Below are 8,439 nucleotides of genomic sequence, written 5' to 3'. Positions count from 1 at the left end.
TAATTTTGAAGTTCTTTGTGACTGTTAGAATACATTATATCCTTAAATTTCACAATGATATGTTTCAGTCTAACCGAAAGGACATTAGATACCGGTTAAAGTTCTGTCACTTAGGCTGCTAAATTTCCAGAGAAATAAAGGTTAGGTCTACTTTTTTCAGAGGATATAATTTTAATTGTAGCTATTAATTTTGTTATTATTTTTATGTGTTATTTTACTAAAGACGTAGAAAAATTAAATTTGTTTTAATGAAATTTATTGATCACGTTTTATTTTCAATTCTGATGGGATTATTATTGCTTAGGCCCATTTTTTCAAAGGATATGTTTTTAATTATAGCTGTTAATTTTGTTGTTATTTTTATTTGTTGCTTTACTAGAGACGTAGAAAAAGGCTGTTACAATAAAATTTATTGATCACGTTTTATTTCCAATTCTGGTGTGATTATTATTGCTTAACCTCATCCCACTTTGTTAACTACGTAAGCCTGCACTACAAGTACCAGTAAGCGTAAGTTACTCCATTAATTCATATTTCCATTATTATTGTTGTAAAGGGAAATGCAAATTAATATTTATTGGTTTCATAGTTAATTATCGCTATAATCTTGAATGAGTGAAGCTATTATAGTAAATTTCAGTTCGTTTTGCACACAAAAAAAATTATATTACTTTTTTCTTGCAGGTATCTTCGAGTTTATGGTGGAATTTAATATACTTCATTAAAATAATAAATTAACTTTATGCATTTAATATTTCAATAATGGAAGGAAGGTGTTAATTTTTCCAAAAGAATACAACGAAAGTGTAACATATTTTGTCGTCTGCTAGGAGAGAGATCTGCGATGATGAGGCGATAGTAGCGATCCTAGTGGTGGGCAACTACCCATGTTTGCATTTTTGCTACATATTGAACTTCGCGACTGTATATAGTAGACTGTGATACAATAAAGGAGAGTGTACCCCCTATGTGGAAGTCGTTTGACTTTCCTACATTACCAAAACCAGATCCCATGCAATGTTCATGCATGTCAAAACACATTTAATTCTTCTTCTGGTTCAGAATTACTCAAAGATATTATAACTTTAATGCGATGCCTAAATATTAAGAAAATTCTTAATATCTTCCAGTACACTTTACAGCGTCTAAAAACTGCAAGTGACCCAATGTAAAAAATTTTGATAATAATAGAAGGCTTTGCACTTTGCACTACAAACCAAGAATCTGAATATGGCTCTTAAATCCTTATTATTACTCAAAGATCTGGTTTTGTTAAACCTTAATGCCAATGGCATAAGCAATCAATGATACGAGTTCAAGCAATTTATTGTTAAATTACATAGTATTGATGTGGCATGCATCACTGAAACTCATTTAAAGCCACATATGAAATTTAGACTACGTAATTATATCATCTATCGCGCTGATCGATTGGAACGAGAAGGTGGTGGTACAGCAATTGCTATTAAGAAATCAATACCACACCGTCTTGCTACTCTGTCTACATTCAATATTCTGGAGACTACTGGCGTTTATATAAAATTAGATGGTGTAGATGCGTTAATTGCATCTGCTTACTATCCACCATATTATCGGATGTATGAGTCAGACTTAACCTCTCTTGTTTCTGTGCATACAAATGTCATTATATAAGTTGCTTTCAATGCAAAGCATCGTATATGGAACTCCCTCATCACTACATCTAAGGGGGAGTTATTACTAAACCATTCCACTCAACATAATTATGCAGTTACTGGGCCAACAGGACCTACTCGTTATCCCTGGGTACCAACACATCAACCTGATGTTCTTGACATTTGTCTTTACAAGACAAAACAAATTCCTCAAAAACAAGTATGTCTAGAACTTTGAGCTATCCAATCATTCGGGAACCATATAAGACACTATTATCGAGGAATACTGATTGGGACGAATACACCAAAAGACATTACTCATGCATTCCTGCAAACCCTATTATTCACCAGCCAAATGATATAGACATGACAGTGAAACTTCTTACCGACACTATCATTTCTACACTTGAAGAAACTACGATTTCGTCTCCTATGAAGCAAACAAACGACACAATCGATGATTTAACACCACTACTTAAAGCTAAAAAAATATTGCAAGAAAGAGATGGCAACAGTTCAGAGATCCACAAGCTAAACGAGCATTCTATCGCTATCAGCGAGCCATCAGACGTAAACACAATTATAGATTTTTCAGGTAAGACAGAATCATTACAGCCATGTGGGAAAGAGTTCTGGACATTCACAAAAAATCTTCTTGGAAAAATTACCCATTCAGGAGCGACACCTCTACAATGTGCTCATGGAGAGATGGTCTACGATCCTCAAGCAAAAGCTGATGTTTTTTCAAATTCTTTTCAACTATATTATTATTTATATTACGATGTACCGAAGTACATATGATATTTCCATGCAGAAATTCTGTGTCGTCGTATGATGAAGAATGAGTGGAACGGAGAAAAATTCTCTCCGGCACCGGAATATGAAGCCGAGTTTTCAGCTCTACGTGCTGACGCTTTACCCACTAAGCCACACCATATTCCCATTTCGATGCCTCGATCCTCTCAGTTTAAGTTCCACCTCTTAGGTTCCCTCTAGTGGCCAACCCTCATGCACTGCGTCACAGATGTGTGACAGTGGCACAATGTACACACAAGTTAAGCGTTCACTACATCGTATCGCACTCATCGGACCAATAGCACGAATCGGAAAAAGACTAGCTTTGCTGTAATTGTTATGTAACCGCGTTCACTACATTGTATCGGACCAACGAGTTAGAAAGAGAAGAATATCATGTACAGTGCTCTTTGCGGTGCCACCGCGAAACACGGCAGATATGAACTAAGCGCCCACCGTTGTAAAAATTCGTCTGCTTACAATGTTGTGTATACGGAAGCAAAGCTACAAAAAAAAAAAAAAACAAAGAAAAAACATGCCTGTTGTATGTGCTGCATATAACTGCAATGTCAAAAGGAAAAAGACAACTGATTTATCATATTTCATGTAAATTTTATGAAGTTAAGTCCATAGTTTTGTTAATTAGCTGAATTTCTTTTCATGCATAAATGTGTAACAACGCCCGGCATACCATGCGGTGTACAGTATTTTTCTTTTCTTGCAGATTCCCTTTGAAAAAAAAAGGAAATGTTGAAACAGTGGATAATAAATATGAAACGAGACAAATGGTGTCTCTCCGAGCTGTTAATTTTTAGAAGTTCTTTCAGTACTCCATCAAAACATTTGTTTATAATTGATGCAGTTGCACACAACCTATTGTTCAAGTCCCTAAATTATTTACTGTAGTTTTGGTGAACTACATTTTCTTGAAAAAAAAAAAAAAAAGAAAGAAATTAACACTCTCTTTATTATATCATAAGCTTTACGTTTCGTAGGTGAGGATCTGAAGTTCATGTTGTTCTGTAAATGTGCAAGACAACCAGCAATTGTTTGTATTCCCTTGTCAACAACTGCCTCCTACTCCTTGTCATGTACATATATTTGTCTTCTGAATGTGGAGAGCATAGGAAGCTGTGTTTAGTGGGATGCCATTTAACCCTTGTTGTGTTTTTTATCCACTGATTTAACAAATCTTTATTTTCTAAAGGAAAAGAGTAGGTTTCTCTGTTGTATATACCTAATGCGTAAGTAATTGCAGTGTATTATTATTATTATTATTATTATTATTATTATTATTATTATTATTATTATTATTATTATTATTATTATTATTATTATATTTGTAATTATTGAAAAGTGTTTTTCTCTTACATTTAATATGTAATTAATATAAGGCGCTGTCAACAATCACTGTACAAGAAGGTCTAATTTGCACCTGTTTGGACACAAAAGTTCTCTTTTTGAAAAAAAGTTTTTCCTATAACAGCAGACTTCTTTATAATAAATTACCCAGGTCAATTAAACACTTAAATGCTGATGTTAAATTCAAAAAAGAATTAAATAAATTTCTTATGCATGGTTGTTTTTATTCAGTACAAGAATATCTTGAATGTTAGTATTTACAATTATTAAATGTTAAGTTGTACGTATATATTTATTAATAGTAGATGATAAAGGTTTCATAGATAATTATTCATTCTAGGTTTATTGTGCGAAGATTTGACAATTTTAGTGGTAGTGCTCAATCATTTGTCAGTATAATACACCATGTTATGTATATTAGCATTATTTTGTAAATGTGTATTAGTTTTAGAACTGTTTTTAGTATTAATTTGATGTGTCCAACATCATCCTGTATGATCATTAGGACGAAATAAAATACATACATACATAAATACATACATTCATACAACAGTCAAAGTCAGGATATATTTTAATAGCTCTTTGCCTCAGACAACGAATGTGATCTGTTGTTTTTTTATAATGGTTTTAACACAGTCTACTATATACAGTCGCGAAGCTTGAGGTGATTTTCTGCAAATCTCGCGATAAAGCGCTCCAAGCGGTTAGCAACTAGAAACAATAGACTGTCCACGGTCGACTTTGGATTTAGAGTGGACTGAGTCGTATTTCCATCGAGTGCTAGGTCGTTGCGTATTTCGCATTGATGCTCCTGAAGAAAAATCCTAACATCTATTTCTTATTTTACTTCTAGATGCAAAAAGTGGTTAATAAACAGCAGGAGGGAAAATCCACAGGAAGATCTAATGACAAAGAGTGAAGCATATCTTTATAATAATATAAAGTTTTGCTCTCTTCATTTCGAAAACACACAATTTATGAATGAAAACAAAAATAAATTAATCTGGAATGCAGTTCCGGCTTTATTTGATGTTTCAAATAAACCTGTTCTGTTATTACCTGCAGCTGAGAAACAAAAGCTTTGCACTAATTCTACGTCTGTATCAGCTGATTCCTTGAATAATTGTACGTTTTCAGACAACTTAGGCCTACTTTTTTTTTTTTCAAAGGATATGTTTTTAATTATAGGCACCGTGCAAGCTCCTCTGGTGGCGACTGTTGTTACTAACTGCGGGACGGCAGCGATAGAGTTGTGCTTGAAGCGTATGAATATACTTAACATCTCAGTTTACATGATTAGAAATATGGATGATCCTAAAAAGCGGAAAGGTAACGCAAATTGCTGTGTTCTTGAATGTAGTAATGCTTATAGGAATACACCAACCGATATTGTTTTTATTCATTCCCAAACAGAAAACAGAAGCGCAACGACGCTAATTGTGGATCCATGCAGTACGCAGACGAAAGTAAATAAGGCTACACTGCTTGTAATTATAGTATTATTACATACTAGGCCTGATATAATAAAATAGAATGTATATAGTATTATGTTTATAAATAACCATTAAGTTAACGACAGGAATTTATCATTCAAATTTCAAAAAGTACATAATTACGAGTTGTTTACATATATATTATGTATAATATTAGCAACAATAAATAAATATTTAATTCTTGATTTCAAGTGCTGATGGTTCACCTTGGAAACCAACACCCGCAGCAAGAATTTGCGGTATTCATTTTATTGGGAACGAGATCAGAACACCCCCAAAACTAGCATACCGTTACCAGTATTTTTATAAAAGATTACAAGAAAAAGACTGCCTCATCTCAACTAGCTCCGGAAAGGTACGAAAGAGACGCATAAAGAAGAAGAAAAGATGAACATTTAAGTTTTATGGAAGGCGGATGCTCAACAAGTGTTATTTCGAAAAATGAAGTAGCCATACAGGCAGAAGTAAATGAAACCATTCTTAGTGGTTTTGTTTTTTCTTTCACGGTTGAATTGTGTGAATTGTCTATTCAAGTGTCTATTCCATTACATGCCGAACTGAAGTCACATAAATGTTATGTTATCAGGAACAAATGATATGTTTAATGAAATGCAAGGTTTCCGAGATTATTCTACAATAAAATATGAGACAGAACTACCAGACTTAATGAGTGACATTTGTATTGTTAAAATTGCTGCCAATTGAAACACAATCATACCCGTAGAATCATAATAAGAAATATTTCCATTTCTATCATTTAACCCAAAAATAGCTACCATAGATAGTCGAAACGCCCCAAGATGTAGACCATACATATTATTTTTGCCATTTTTATTAGTGAATTTCACATCGAAAGCTTTCGAAAAATTCTGTCCAAGAGTAAGTTTAGTAAAGAAAATCGTCTACTCATATTTTCCAATTAAAATGAAAACTGGATTGTCGTATTCTGCTATGAGGGTGATGTTCGAAGTTAATCGTACAATTATAATTATAATGTATTTTTACCGACACTTTAATGTTGTTGACATTCACAATGGTTACTGTAATTTTGGGTTTTGGCCTAGGAGAGAAAGTATTCAGGAAACAATGCCTGCAATATTGAAAAATGTAGAGTGACAATTAATTGTTAAGAAGTGGAACAGCCACCCAACGTGGATCAGATGGTGGCCTTCAAGTCTAAATGCTACCGTGACAGATCGAGTGACACATTCATAACAACTGATTGCGGATTATTGACTTTATTAGAAGGTGGTGATGAAGTCAGGTTTTCCCGGAATAATAACAAACCTCTCCGATAAAGGGATCATTGTTGTTACTCCACCGTATCTGCACGATGGTAAATTAACAGCTGAAGAAGTCGAAACTACATATAGCGTTGCCAGTGTTCGAATTCATGTTGAAAGGTGCATTCAGCGAATTAAAATATACAGTATAACATTTTACACAAACTATCAATTGAACTGCTTCCGCATGTTGATATTGTTGTTTATTCAACTGTCCAAAGAGAAGTCTGAACCTCATAAGTGATACCAACAAGGCACCACTTATGAGGCAACTAGGCCAGAATATCATGGGGTAGAGTGGCCAATTCCTTTTCCCTTCCATTACATATATCGCCGACTAGCTACAAATTACTCTAGTCAGACGTCATATGCATACAAACAATATTGTTCTTCCTGTGACACATATCGTCAAATGGGATGTACAGTCTGATAACAGATGTACATATCAGCCAGAACTTCAATTAGAGGTAGTATGTTAATGATATTGTTCATTATGTGTTGTGTTTTAGAGAATTTGCAGTCGCCCATTATTCAGGAAGTGTAATTAAGACTACTTTTAGAATTAAATCACATTAAAATACGTAATTTATAGAGACATTATACACACAAATATTACGCACATCATGACATCAAATATAAGTATATCAATGTTTTCGTAATATGACTGTTCACCCTCATTCAATTGTCTGAAATCTGATTTAAATGCCAAACAACTTCACTGATATTTAAGGAACTTTGTAGTTACGTTTTTACACTCCTCTAGCAGTACTGAACTTTCCACTGAATCTATAAAATAATTAAAGATTGGAGATTACTGGGTTTGCAGTGAAAGACCTGCCCTAGGGCAGAATACTATGAATCAATGAACCCATTCTTACTAATATTACAACTTTTTATCGGCAGAAAGCCGCATGTAACGTCTGTATCACCACAGTCTAATATATATCTATTAGACTGTGGTATCACACATGACTAGTGAATGACTGCGAGCCTGTAGGTAATTAGGAATTGAGACACTGCACGGCGCCAGCAGTACGATTTTGAGACCCATGCACGGTGCCTATAGCTGTTAATTTTGTTATTTTTATTTGTTGCTTTACTAGAGACGTAGAAAAAGTAACTCTGTTACAATAAAAGTTATTGGTCACGTTTTATTTCCAATTCTGGTGTGATTATTATTGCTTAACCTCATCCCACTTTGTTAACTACGTAAGCCTACACTACAAGTACCGGTACATGTAAGTTACTCCCATTAATTCATATTTCCATTATTATTGTTATTATATTGTTGTAAAGGGAAATACAAATTAATATTTATTGGTTTCATAGTTCATTATCGCTATAGTCTTGAATGAGTGAAGCGTTTATAGTAAATTTCAGTTCGTTTTGCACAAACAAAAATAATATTAACCTATTTCTTGCAGGTATCTTCGAGTTTATGGTGGAATTTAATATACTTCATTAAAATAATAAATGAACTTCATCCATTTAATATTTCAATAATGGAAGGAAGGTGTTAATTTTTCCAAAAGAACACGACAATGAAAGTGTAACATATTTTGTCATCTGCTAGGAGAGATCTCTGATGATGAGACGATAGTAGCGATCCTAGTGGTGTGAAACTACCCATGTTTGCATTTTTACTACATATTGAGCTTCGCGACTGTATATAGTAGACTGTGGTTTTAATGTAGAATTGTAATATCTCTTTTTCTTTTATCTGCATATAAGACGACCCTGGTTTTGTGGATTTATTATGCAAACTTACATACCAGATTAGGAAGTGGAAGAAAGCTAGTTGAGAAGGAGAAGAAGGGAGCTGCGTAATCCTTATGGGCGACTGGAACGCAGTAGTAGGAGAAGGACAAGATG

The sequence above is a fragment of the Periplaneta americana genome, chromosome 5 (assembly GCF_040183065.1).
Source record: "Periplaneta americana isolate PAMFEO1 chromosome 5, P.americana_PAMFEO1_priV1, whole genome shotgun sequence".
NCBI classification, from domain to species: domain Eukaryota; kingdom Metazoa; phylum Arthropoda; class Insecta; order Blattodea; family Blattidae; genus Periplaneta; species Periplaneta americana.
Note: the sequence above shows the minus strand (reverse complement) of the source record.